The sequence below is a fragment of the Epinephelus lanceolatus genome, chromosome 2 (assembly GCF_041903045.1).
Source record: "Epinephelus lanceolatus isolate andai-2023 chromosome 2, ASM4190304v1, whole genome shotgun sequence".
NCBI classification, from domain to species: Eukaryota; Metazoa; Chordata; class Actinopteri; order Perciformes; family Serranidae; genus Epinephelus; species Epinephelus lanceolatus.
The window spans coordinates 44,878,155-44,892,548 of record NC_135735.1 but is presented as its reverse complement, the minus strand read 5'-3'; positions in this window follow the sequence as shown (position 1 = coordinate 44,892,548).

Sequence of the window (14,394 nt, the reverse complement as noted above, 5' to 3'; positions counted from 1 at the left end):
TCTCTTCGTAGACCTGCTGTTTTTTCCTTTTGCGGAACTGTATTTTCAGCCTAACCACAATGATATCGACCATTGTGACCATCTGTATATGTTGTCAATACATGATCGACATCCTGGAGATAAACAGGCAGAACAGGACAAAGCTTTGCTGAAAAAATAAAGAATACAAGCAGAGAGACAATTGCTATTTTTAAGCCTAGTATGGACCCTATAACATTAAATCTTCCACGAGGATCTCAAAAATAACCCTGAAATGCGATGTGATGTTACAACACAGAAATTTGTGATGTTTGATAAACACCATCCAAGGTAAAATAGAGTGAGTTCACATTGTCCTCCAGCATATTTGATCAGAGATGGTTACAATTAAACATCCTGGCACATTCCACACACACACATAGCACAGTGTCACAGACTCAGGCACTGCTTGGCCACCAGACATGGGCCACTGTTGCTGCCGATTGGTTGGAGTTCTGTCAGATAGCCAAGCTCTAATGGAAACGCTACAATGCAGCCAAAGTGCGGGAATCATTTCAGTGATAAAGTTATATGTTCAGCCTAGAACAACCACTGGAGATAATGTTTGGCCTCATTATAATTCCCACCATGTTTAAACAGGCGGCCGCAGAACGCAAACAAAAGCAGATGAAATTTGAAAAGTATTATCAATATTGCAGATAGTGGATGCCCTTTCCAATCACAAGCTGCATATCTCTCACGGCAAATATATGGTTGAGTAGTTCATTCATTTCTATTAGGCCCCTTGTATGTTTCCCTGTGGCTCATATATATTTATGCAGAAATGATGAAAAGGCCAAACAAGCTACCATTAGATATGGGTTGAATTCACTAGCCCGGCCACGCTAAAGGTACATTTAAAAGGCATTACTTTGCAGTGACGGATCTCTCTCTTTGTTCTGCTCTTTCCGTGGGATCATTCCTCATGTGGTCCCAGCCACAAGCCAGCTTTTTGTTGCTTTATAGTACAGTAAGTGTATGCGTAGATATGTGTGTCTGAGAAAAGGTGAGGGAGAAAACTAACTGTACAGTAGCTGCATACATGCATGCGTTTTCATATATTTTAGTTCATACTGTATGGGTATGCAGTATTTACCTGTATGCATGTGTGGTTCTCTGTATATCCATGCATGTGCGAGTGTGTGTATATGTGTGTGTGCATGTATGTGTCTTCTTTTTACACTGCAGTTTCCACTCTGCAGTTTCCACTCTGCACGCCACTCCATGTATTCTTCAGCTCTGTTAATAGCTGGCTGCTGGAGCAAAATAATTGTCATTTTCCAGCCAGTGGGTCTAAAGTCATACAACATAATGAAATGTATAAAAAAGAGGGGGAAATGGCAGACAGGAGGCATGCTAAATCAAATGTAGAGAGATCTGAATAATTTAAGGCACAGGAAGGCGAGAAGAGGAGGAGGAGGTGCAAATGGAAAGATGGTGAAAAGTATCATTTAGGTTGACAGCGCTATGTGCTAATGTGTGTGCATCTATGAGGGCAGTGCAATATCCAGGGTAATGGTGAATAGAGAAATAAATATGAAAATATAAAGGAGGGGGGGTCTGTGTAGAGTGATCACCACTGGCTGTTAAGCAAGTACAAATTTGATGACTTTGTTCACTGATTGATTGATCAATCGATTCACTCATTTATCTGCCCTCTTCATCTAGAGTCTATATCCCTGATGTTGCTCTCTCACCGGCAGGTGTGTCTGTAACTAACACATTAACTAACCAGGCCAGAGCACTCAATGTCCTCTGACAGCCTGTCATTTAAGCTCCACAGCTAGAGAAAGGTAGAAAATAGTAGGGAGGGAGGGGAGGGGATGAACATGTAAAAGAGAAAGACAGAGAGAATGAGGGGAGGAAGAGTGACATGGGAGGGTAATGAGGGAGGCATTGAGGGGCAGTGAGGATAGAGGAGGCTGACCTTGTCCAGACGGCCCACTCAGACACACACACACTAGGCACATACACACACAACTGGGGGATCAGGCAAGTTGGGGGGCAGATGCAGGTTTGAGGTACCCAGTATTGAATGCTTAGCCATCTTCCTCCTTTTGCTTTTATCTGTTTTTTCTTCTCCATCTTTGTCTCTCCTCCCTCTTTTTTTCATGCACACACACGCGCGCGCACGCACACACTCGTAAATCCCTGATTACCATGTTGTACACCTGTCCAACATTATGAGGGTATCTGGCACAGACTGCAGTTGTCTCTAGAAAAGGTACAAAGGACACACACTCACGTGTACACACAAACACACTACGGACACACTTTCTGCAAGGACATTGTGTGAATGTGTGTCCATTTGCACATTTATCTGAGCATGTGCCTGATTACTGTTGTGCGCGCACATGTTTGTGTTCAAATTTTATATGTGTGTGTGTGCCCCATGTGTGTGTCTGTAGGGCCTGCAGAGGCCTGTCTAATGGAGACACAGTTTTATTGTGCGTCAAGCAGGCAGGCAGACAAACAGTTTGCCAGTTTTTCTGGAGCTGAGCTGGGCTGCAGCTGGTGATGAAGTGGAGCCAGCATGTAGTCAAGGCTGACATATACCATCCACTGGTGACAGGAGCGTCAGGGATACACACACAGACAAACACAGCCATGCATACATGCTCAAACACACACACACACACCTACACTTACCTATTAGAAGCACAATGAGTACCAAAATATGTTATTTGCAGAACATAGTTTAGAGCCAACTTACGAGTGAGTTTTATTTGGTTATCATCCAGATAATTCATCCTATTCAAACTGAGTTTTTAAGGGATGGTATCTTTTAAGACAAAAGGTATTATATCTTGGGGTGAACTTCAGGATAACCCTGTTAAACAGTAAATCACAGATGATGTTGCTTCGCATTCCTCACATGGCAAACATAAATTTTACATAAGTCAAATATAAAGCTTAAATGTCGAGGCTGATACTGTATTATGATGCCTGAAAGCTAAAGTGCTGTCTATGCATGCTGAGTTATTAGTTCTGGGTGCATTTCCTCACCTTGCAATAACCGGCTTTGAGAACAGATCAAAGCTACAGTAAATTTGAATTCATTAAGTATTTATAAACTTTGTCTTTTTAAAGTTTATGAAGATGTTAATTTGTATATGTTTGCAGCCCAGTTTTCAAATTATATTTAAATAAAACTAATGTGAGGAGGGAAATACGTTTTGTAGGAATCATAATACCAGCTGGAGTTTGGGATCTTTATCAACACAATGGGGAAAACATTTAAATTGAAAGCACAGGATCTGTAAAACATTTCAACATATAGGCAAGCATTTGTTTTCCCTGCAGTGTCGTCTCCTGGGTACTGGAGCATGATTAATGTTTTATGGCTATGTTTGGCCAACAAAGATCATTTGGTTAAAGTTGGTTAAAAAAGTTTAATATTGGACAAGTTATCACGGACTTGAAGCACAAGACATGACTTTTTTATGACTCCACTGGTGAGAGGTATCATGTTTTCAGGTTGTCCATTCATCTGTCCATCCCAATCTTGTGGACGCATTATCTCAAGAACGCCTTGAGGGAATTTCTTTAAATGTGGCACAAATGTCCACCTGGACTCAACGAACTGATTTTGGTGGTCAGAGGTCAAGGTCACTATGACCTCATCTGTCTCATTCTTGTGAATGTGATAACTCAAGAACAGCTTGAGGGAATTTCTTTGAATTTGGCACTAACATCCACTTGTGGGCAAAGATGAACTCATTAGATTTTGGTCATTAAAAGGTAATTAGGTCACTGTGGCCCCATCCACTGCATTCCTGTGAACACGGTATCTCGGTATATCAGTAAATTTAGCACAAACATCCACATGGACTGAACTGAACTGACTAGAATTTGGTGTTTGAAGGTCAAGGTCACTGTGATCTACTGTCTCTCTCATTCTCATTAACAGATTGCCTCCAGAAGGCCTTGAGAGTTTCCTCAAAATTGGCATAAATGTCCACTTGGACTCAAAAATTAACTGATTAGAATTTGGTGGTCGAAGATGAAAGGTCAAGGTCACTATGACCTCACAAAACGTGTTTTTGACCATAACTCAAGAATTCTTATGCTAATTATGATAAAAATCTTACACAAATGCCAGCTATGATACAATAATGAAGTGATGGCATTTGTTATCCAAAAGGTCAAAGGTCAACTTCACTGTGACATCATAATGTTCTGCAAAAACACTTTTCTGGCCATTATACAGCGTCATATCTCAGGAGCAGAAGGGGAGACATTTGTTCAGATACTGAATCAGTGACACTAATCTTTGGTGTCCACCTTGAAACTGTGCTGACTGTATAGTTCTACTGTACTGTCGGGAAAGATGTGTGTGAAGCATCCATGTTTTCACAGACATGGATGTCAACTGTAAGTGCAACTTGACTGGTTCATAGAGGTATACAATTGTAATTCTGTAATTCTATTTTGTTTTAGTTGACCAAAGCCTCACCTTTAAGGGATGATTTGAGAAAACGCACTTATTTGCTTACTTGGAAAGATGGATACCACTTTTCTTGGCCAGGTACAGTCACTTCCTGGAGTCTTGTCTTGTGAGTTTGCCAGGTAATCAGCAGAGACCAGAAATAGTCTCAGACACAACCCTCCACAAAACCATAACTTGTCATTTTTGTATAAATTAAACAAACACAATCTAATCTCTAATGTTAATTAGTGAGCTGTTGAGGCGCTGGTAGGCGGACTTTGTTACCCTTTAAAAGAGCTGTTCCCAACTATTTCCAGACATTACTCCTAAAATACCACCTGCTAGGAAAAGACACCCCAGTCTCCAGTGTCAAAGTCCTGCAATGGCCAAATGTCCAGCCAATGACTCATGTACAGTATAAGAATTTCACACTTCCTACATTTCAAAAATTTTGCCAAAAACTATACACCAGGCAAAATTTAAAATAGAGGCAATGTGGTATTTATGTCCATGTGTTTATATTGTTAATGAATAAAACCAAGAAGCTTTTTGTTGACTTTTCAGCGTTATCCCACACCTAGACTTTGATAGTGACCATACAGTGAAAAGCAGCTGCTTTTCTGATAGCTGCTGAAGATTTCAAAGAGCAAATCAGAGAAGACAAAAGAGGTGAATTCAAATGATTATTCCTGTTAAATATGTGACTGTGTGAATTACAGAGCTATTTGGCTCTCTCAAAAATAGCCCCAATAGGCTTATTTGAGATGAAAGAGGGGGTTGGGAGGGTATTGTCACTTGATTTTTTTCTTTCAACTGTGTCTTTGGCAAGGCAGAACTAACACTTATAATTTAAGGTCCAAAAATTTATATCAGTTGTTATATCTAGGAATACAAAATGTATTCCTGAAAGAGCAAATATTACATTTCAGTCAAGGTTACTGGATAATTTACTGCATCTGATCCTGTCCAAAGATTTCACATCTTCCTGATGCACAGTTGATGTATTCACTCAAACAACCCTTAATATTGTAACAAAAGCTGTATGTGCAGTCACTTTCCAACATGAGGTTATTAGTGTGATCGACAGTGTTGATAGCAGAGGAGGGAAATTCCTCTAGTAAAGAAGAGATAAAAAGGAAGATATGGATGCCATAACTCAGGCCATCTGTTACACATGTCTGCAGTGTGACCAGATATATACCACTCAGCTCCTGCAGGGCTGCAACCCACATGCATGCTGTATCACCATAAGATTGTGTCGTATGCACACACACACACACATAGTGTGTTTTCTGTCCTTGATGGGCCTTTTATTTTGCTCAGTTCTCAGACTGTATTTTATTTAACTACTTCTTTTTTTAAAGATTTTTTCGGGGGCTTTTTTGGCCTTTATTTGATAGGCATGAAGTGGGGAGAGAGAGTGGGGATGACATGCAGCAGGGGGCCGTGGGTTGGAATCGAGCCTGTGGCCGCTACGGCAAGGACACAGCCTTTGTACATGGGGTGCCTGCTTTACCAGGTGAGCTAATTGGCACCCCCTATTTTATTTAAACTTCTAAATAAAAAGTAAAATGACAGATCTATTTACTTAACACACAGTTTAAAAAAAGGGATTTCAAAATGATCAGACTCATACTATCCATCTGTGACATTTCAAACCTGCTAATAATTTTTATGTAAACATTGAACATTGTGACATTCAAAGCATATGATTCAGAGTCAGAGGATTGCTTGCACACGACTCTCAACATGGAGGTGGTTGAGCAGCTAAAGGTGCTAACAGTGCAAACAGTTCTAACAACTGCAACAGAGCTAACAGTGTTAACCCTGGGGGGAAACCAGAGGATTGGCGCTATGCATCCACACCACTGCTGTTCCTCCACTGTGGGTCGGGACAGTCTTATCAGCGGTAACTGTCATATAAGCACAGTGTAGAGCAGTGATTAGCAAGCTTGCGTCATATACTCACAGGGACTCGCATACACTAAGCATATAGCCACGCTTACGTTTTCGTTCAAAAACTCTTAACTATTGCTATGTTTACGCCAGGTGTCCACACTACTCAGGCATTTTGCAACCCCACTGTAGTTTGAAAACTCTGGGGTCTGGCATTTTAGTCTGAACAGGCGGAATCAGGGACCTTTGAAAATGATGACACAGACACCCATGTTTGCTTCCTGAGGGTCTTATCAATCATAATGTGTCAAGCCAAAGCATTATAGCTAGGCCTACATGCCTTTTGTGATTCCTTCTTTTGTGGATACTCCATTCCCATCACCATGGGATAATGCTCCCAGTACCTCTCTGTCACTGTATTTGCTTCGCAACATCTCCCAATCTGTTTTCTGCCACCTTGACTGCCTTATACTCATGTTACTTTCAAGCAGTTCAACCCCATTGTCAGTCCAAGCTAAGAAATCCTGGCCGTACATTTTGCCATCTCCGTAGTATTTTCTGTAAATACGCAACTAACCACAGAGTGGACAGTCGACTTCCTGTTTACACTGGATGCCCAGTGTAAATGAATGGTCACGTGATATGCGTTTTCAGGCATGCTAGCATGGATGAAGATTATTTCTGAAACAGTGCTGAGACGCTTGCGTGTACAGAGGTTGTTTTCAAATGAAAACATATTAGTGACCTAACACACGTGGCTGAACAGACCACCACAACAAGGAACAGAGGAGCTGGGATTACAGCATACACAGAGTAAACATGACTTCTTTCTCTTCTTAGGATACCACTACTCCACTACATCTTTACATAGCAAATAGTGGTTTGCTGCTATATATATATTCTCTGAATTTCCTATACAGCACCTTTAATTAGTACTAACATAACAGAAAGATCATCCTTTAGCCCCTTTTCATGCCACTGTTTTGTTTTTTACCACCAACAAATGTAGTGTATGGTTCATTCCAACTCCTCTCATCAACCTCCCCAGCCCTGACTCCATCCTTTAGGCAGCTGTTTGCAGTTAAAAAGCTCTGATCAGCTCGATTGTTAGCAACTACGTAACTATCTATCAAGCGAGCCAAACCAGAAGCTAAAGATCCTTATATTTTTTTGAGGAGTCGGTGCAGACCAAAACAGAGCTAAAATGCCCTGCCACCTAGTAGACAAAAATTGATAAATAATAGCAGATGCTATCTGGCAGTGCTCTGACACTGCCAATGTCACCAACTGGGAATATTTAGTAAGACAGAATAGTAATCAGCCTCAATAAGGGGAAATTATCATTATCAGATACAGAGGTATCAGTTGGCTAAATGAAACAATAAGCTTCACGTGGTTGCAATTTGAATGGAGATGTGAACTGTCTGGTTGTCTGTCATCCGCTGCTCCTTGGGTGTTCCTGCAGATCAGGGAGAGAGAGAGAAAAGGAGGAGGGGGGGTGGGGGGAGGGAGCAAAGCAAAGTCCTGTCCAAGAAGAAGTATTATGGTCCAAGAAGTATTAGTTCTCTTTTTAATTTTAGCAAGACGAGGAAGTCGGAATTCAAATGAAAGAATCGGTTTCCATCCAGCTAATAGTAATCCATAATCCCACCAACGTGTCTAAAGCACAATGTGGTCGCTGTGATTAACGTTAATGCCTCCCCTACTCAATTTATTGAAATGTTGGAATGAACACATTTGGTTTGGAACCAATGCGCTGGCTTGTGTTTAAAAAATGTGGATGGGTGGGGGTAGGGGAGTTGGAGGGATGAGACGAAAGTGATGGAAACACTGTGAAAGTGAGAGAGGGGAAGAGAAAAGACAGAGGAAGTTAGAGGAGGACAGAGTGAAAAAAATCAGGAGCGGATACAGAGGAGGTAGGGATGATTTCGGGGGGAAAAAAATGAGAGAATGAAGATGATAAAAAAAAAATGGAGGCTGCAGTATACACGCAGAGGAGAGAGATGAGATGGCTGAGAAGAAACAAAATAACTTCCTGGGTGAAAATTGGTCCACCCTGGTCTCATTTTAAGGCTAGCCTGATGATTTTAATTTCTCGAAATGGCACACTTTGCAGACAGACAAAAAAAGAGAATGAGAGCAAAAAAGAAAGTGGTATTAGAATAATTAAACGCTGGAAGAGGGTCGCAGTTTCATTTTCAGCAACACTTCAAATGAATTCCTGTAATGATCCTGAAACCTTGAAAAGGCAAAATCCAATCAAACAATATCTACTGGGCTTCATTTTCTTTGCTGGGGGAATGACCCCTCTTTGTCAAAGGGCGAGTCATGGAGAATGTGGGTCGCCATAGACATACAAATGAAGGGCGGACAATTTGGTCTAGTTAAAGCTATTATGCCTACAAGTGCGTGTGTGATAATGTGGAGGCGCGTGTGTGTGCGCATGCCTGGGGACACAACTTTGTGTGTGCCTGCGAGCGTGTGTGGGCAAGAAAAGAGAATGATTATCTGTGTGTTTAAGTGTGTGTGTGTGTGTGTGTGTGTGTGTGTGTGTGTGTCTGTGTGTGCGCGCACACGAGCAAGTGCACTACAGCTTTAACACTTTGTGGCTGTGATATGACTCATTGTAAATGATGCCATGGAAGGTCAATTGTGGAGATCAAAATGGCTGTTGATGGAGGGGAAGGGAGAAAATGTGTCATGTTTTTCCCCCTCACTGCATGCTGCTGCCGAGGCATTTTGATTTAAAAGAATAAATGGATCTGCTCAGGGTTATTTCTCTCTGACTGGCGCCGTCCAAAATAACACCCCTGGCCCATATTTCTTGGAGGAGCCTCATGCCTTGCACCCATTGTTTTTACTCCCTCCCCTACCTTTGACCATTGGAGAGGTAATCAGGCATGAGTGCCGTGGATTACGGCACGAGTGGATGAGCAGCTGCAATGCTCCAATGACCTTTTGTCACTCATTACTGGACCTCCAAAAAAGAAGGGAAAAAGAGAGAGAGAGAGAGAGAGAGAGAGAGAGAGAGAGAGAAAAAAACGTAAAGGAAAATGCAAAAAAAGAGGCCTCCTCCGAAATCTTAAGGGAATTCAGTTCAGTGACCGTGATGTGTTATTGTCTGCCTCGCCTTACCCAGAGCAGATGTTAAATGGACTGATTGACAGACAGTCATAATCTGGTCTATGGGAAAAGATGAAGAGGGGAAAAGAGAGAAGATGGTGATGGAGGAGAAGGATAAGGTGGTAGAGGAAGGGTAAACATTAGAGGAGATGGTTGCAGAGGTGGAGAGAAGGGGAGGAAGCGGTAGAGGGTGATGTAAAGGAATTGTTCAGCCAAGTTGGAAGAAAAACAGAAGTGGAGGGGAGGAGAGAGAAAAAGGAAGAGAGAGAAAAGGAGGAGACAGAGGGAGTGTGGGGAAGGTATTTACGCATGGTAATGGCGTCACCACCGGAGGGGGCAGTCTCATACGTTTGACCTTCGGGTCCTGCAGGTGTTTAGCCCCCCCCCCCAACACACACACACACACACACACACATTACAAGTGTCTGCTCCCCTCACCATAGAGGAACACTGCAAACATTACAGGCATTTGGCAAGACTCTCATGCCTGTTATAAAGAGCAGCAGCAAGGCCAGCTTTGGCACATACATGCACATAAAAAGACACACACACAAACACACTCTGGGACTTATGCCAAACTAACATAAAAAAAAAATAGTACTTAAAAATAGGGTGGTGCTCTTCCTCTGATATCATCCATGCAGATGCTTCGAAACCTTCAACCTCAATGCTAAAAGCAATTCAGATGTGAATATTGAGTGATTGAATGCATGCCAGTAAAGAGGAGGAGGAGGAGGTGGAGGAGGAAGACCCCCACACCACCACCACCACTGCTGCCCCCCCCCCGCACAACCCCCCAATGAAATGGTTTCTCCCACAATTAATGCAGTGCACCTGTGATGCTCGATAAAGAGTGCTGCACTGTGCACAGGTGTGGAACATTAGTTCTGGGGGTGTTCCTTGAAAAAGACAAGCTTCTGCCTCTCTTCCCTGTAATAACACTCTATGACACACACATTCAGCAGTGGGGTGCGCACACACATACACACACACATACACACAATCAGCGTAGGAAAATTTGTAAGGGGGAGAAAAAAAATTAAGTGTGCTGATGCTGTGAGAAAAGTAAAAATATGTAAATGAACTTGGTGCCCAAGAATCAATCCTGTCATTCACAGCACTGCACACATCAAAGCTCAGGTAACCAACTTTGAATGTGTGTGTCTTCATGCAAGCATACATCGCTGCCTGTCTCTGCGTCTGTTTGTTTGTGTTGGTATGAATGTCTGAAAGTGTGAGGGTGGGTTCTCATAGAGGCTGTGTGTGTGTGTGTGTGTGTGTGTGTGTGAGAGAGCGAGCCCATGAGGAAAGTGGGACAAAAGTGCATTGAAACTCACTGTGCTCTGTTAAAGCCCTTACTTTCATCACACTGTAACATTTAAGGAGGTACCAGTTATGGGCCATCGTAGATTGGATGTAAAGTTCAAAGAGGATCTTTTACAGAGAGGAAAAAAGAAGATTTTACTCTTAAAATCCAACTCTTTGCGAGAGAGAGAGAGAGAGAGAGAGAGAGAGAGAGAGAGAGAGAGAGAGAGAGAGAGATGCAGTGATAGAGATGACAAGAGATACTCAACCTAAGAGATAGACCTCTGAGATAAACACAGTAATAGACATATTAAAAGAAAGATGCTGGGAGAGATAGAGGAGCAGCAAGAAGAAATGTACTAATAAGCAATGTGCTTCTCTTGCTAACGTCTATTTTGATGCTCTTAGCTTAACCCAGTCTCTAACTAGGTCATTAAGTAGCCTACCAAACACAGTCCTAGATAATCCTTTAGAATTAAGTGTGTCTGCATGTTCATGTTGAATATTCAATAAAGAGTAAATATAGCTTCAATACACTGTGCTGGCACTGTTCAAAATTGTAAGTAATAACAGATGCATGCAGTTTTTTAATTATTGCTTTACATAGTATTGAAAGAGCTTTTATGAAATGAAAGGAATCACAATTTGTGTGTGAATGTCTTGAAAATGAGACCATGTAAGTATAGAAATAACCCATTCTTTCTTTTAAAATGAAAAGTTGAATTTTAGGAGGGCTACTGAGCAATGTTTTGCAGAGTGGGTCACTGTTTTGTACATAGACTGTGCAAAATGTCACCCACTGGTTCGTGGACTCCCATTTTGAAGAGTCAATTTTGGCAACTTGGATCAACCGTCGCCATCTTGGATTTTTGGAGCCAGAAGTGACCATATTTGGATAAAGGGGTGCAGTCTATCCTAACATGTATTGGCTAGCACAGTGCGTTGACAGCAATTTATAGTTCATGGTTAACTATGATTATGCCAATGATAATCTTTGTTGGCAAAAAAAGCCAAAAAAAGAAACAAAAACAAAATGAACAAAATGTAAATTTGAACAGCCATCTCCTTAGAGTTTATTTTGGTACAACGAAATGCTGAAAAAAACTTTAAACAAAATTTTACTTTGTGGAGTGAAAACACATACCAAAAGCTATGTATCATGCTGCCAAGCAACAGATAGCAGTAGCCTACTGTTCGATACCAACAAAAGTGGGTATTTTTTCCGAGAGTTTGGGATATTTCCAGCCATAGCATCAAAAACAGATATTTTTAAACAATACATCAGGACATTTCCAGCCATGTCTGTGGCAACCAAATGGGGTATTTTTTAACGAGATGTCAGTAATTTGCCAGAAGTGTTTGTAGCAATTAAAGTGGGTACTTTTAATGACACATCACGACAATACCAGTTGCATTTGTGATGACCAAACCGGGTATTTTAAGTCAAAACATAAAATTTAAAGTTTTAACATATCTGCTACATATGAAACATACATATGTAACATATCTGTTTACAGAAACGTATGATGCCAACATTTATGCTGGCAATGGAGTTGGCTGACCAAGTCCAACCCTTTTGTTAAACTCTGATTGGTTTTTTCCTCCTACACATTATCTATAGACACACAGGAGACACAGCTAAATGATTGAGTGAGCTGCAGCTTTCCAAAATACTAACAAAAAGCCACTATTGTATGGTTACGCACACATATCAGAATATTCAAATACACCAAGACTTGAAAAATGACAGTATTTTGGACAGAAATCCCTCCAATCATAACCTCAGTAACTACCCACAACCCCGTCCTTTCATACTTGCGATCATAATGAAATGAAGGTCTTCACAGATAGGTCACTTATGTTGAGGATGGTTGCGGGTGCAGCTGGTTTCTCATCTACCTGGAACTTAATTGATCCATTAATCGCTGGGATTGGTCACAGAGTGAAGACACCTGCTCTTCCACCTGGGTTTCTGTCAGATGGGACCACGCACCGATGTCATTTCCAAAAGCGTGTGTGTTTCGAGTGTTGATGTCTGAAGGGTTTTATTTTAGGAAGATTACTGGTTAATAAAAGTACAACCAAAACCATCATGAAGACTTAAATATGTTCATACTAAAGCAGGAAATATACAATATATAAATATGTCAGAGTACTGGCTGTTATGTCACAATCATGTTAAAATAAACGGCACATTTCAAAATGCATTTGTGTCTTTTATGTAAACTGAGGAAGGTAACACCCTGCTTGGAGTTCTACTTAAAATGCCAGCAATCATTTTTAGAACAGGTGTCACATTTTTCAAACAGAAATATCTCATTTGGGTATAAAACACTTCCTTTATGTTTTCATAGCTGAAAATGAGTTTGGTGCCTCAGAGCGACATCATTAATTATGCACTTGACTTGAATGTGGATAAGTGCAGACTCTGACCTTGGGCTGTGACAGTCCTGTAGTGACCTTTTTCCCTCTCTGTGAGAACAAGGGCCCACATACAGTATTCCCACATCGTCATCTGGAAACATCATTGTCCTGTCCTCGCTTTTTAGTTCATAAGAAGAATGAGTGTATTGTTGCATTCACGTCACATGGAAATAACTTTTGCAACAGCCTGACACTTAAAAGCAATGGATTTGCATTGTTCATAGACTGAAACTGGTGCCAGTGTGCCAAGTTTTCTGTGTAGTTTTCTGTGTTTTTGCTTTATTAATACTTAGATGTATTATGTGTGTTAAAGCATTTGGCTCACTTGTAGCAGCAAGCCCATGCAAGACCCAGTGGCTTATAACAGCAAGCTTATCAGTGGCTGTGGTAGTAAAATGTACCTCCCATTGAGTGACTCAGTTGTGAACTGGGATAATATGGAGACCACGTGCAACTGTGCAGATAATGTATTAAAAAAAAAAAAAAAAAAAAAAAAAACACAGAGACAATTAAAACAATCAGTTTGTGATTCAAATGGTAAAGTTGCATTAAGGGAATACTTCACCCACAAAACAATTGTACAGCAACATTTGTATAGCAATTACTCACCCTGTATGAAGCTGAAATTGTGAATACAACTTTGTTTTAGTCACATGTCTCCACAGTGAACGAAGAACTCTATCAAAACAACAACAACAACTGTTCACAAACTCTCACACAACTCTTTGAGTGTAGTCCAAGTCTCATTTTTTCCAGTTTTATGCTCAGGACTTGCTAAAACCTTATTATTTAAAACACTGAGCACACTCTGCTCAATGAAATGCATAAGCATAGTTCAAATTCACGCACTTGCCCAGGTGTGCTACTCGTATGCGGGCTTGATACGAGTTGAGTGAGTTTGTGAACGGATGCTTTGATGTAATTTTGCTGTTATTTAATGTGGCCCTCCTTTTACTCACTTTCATCAAGAATTTTCACAGTTTTTGGATTTTTTCGTTCACTATAAAATTTTAGCAAAAATGTATGTGTTTGTACTGAGCATAAGACTAAATAAATGAGACTCAGCTTAAACTGCACAAGTTGTGTGGCAGTTTGTAAACAACTGTTTTGATATAGTTTTCCTGTGGTTAAACGTGAACCTTGATAACTTCATCAAGAGTTTTCGCAGTTTTTGGATTCTTCATTCACTGTGAAAGCTT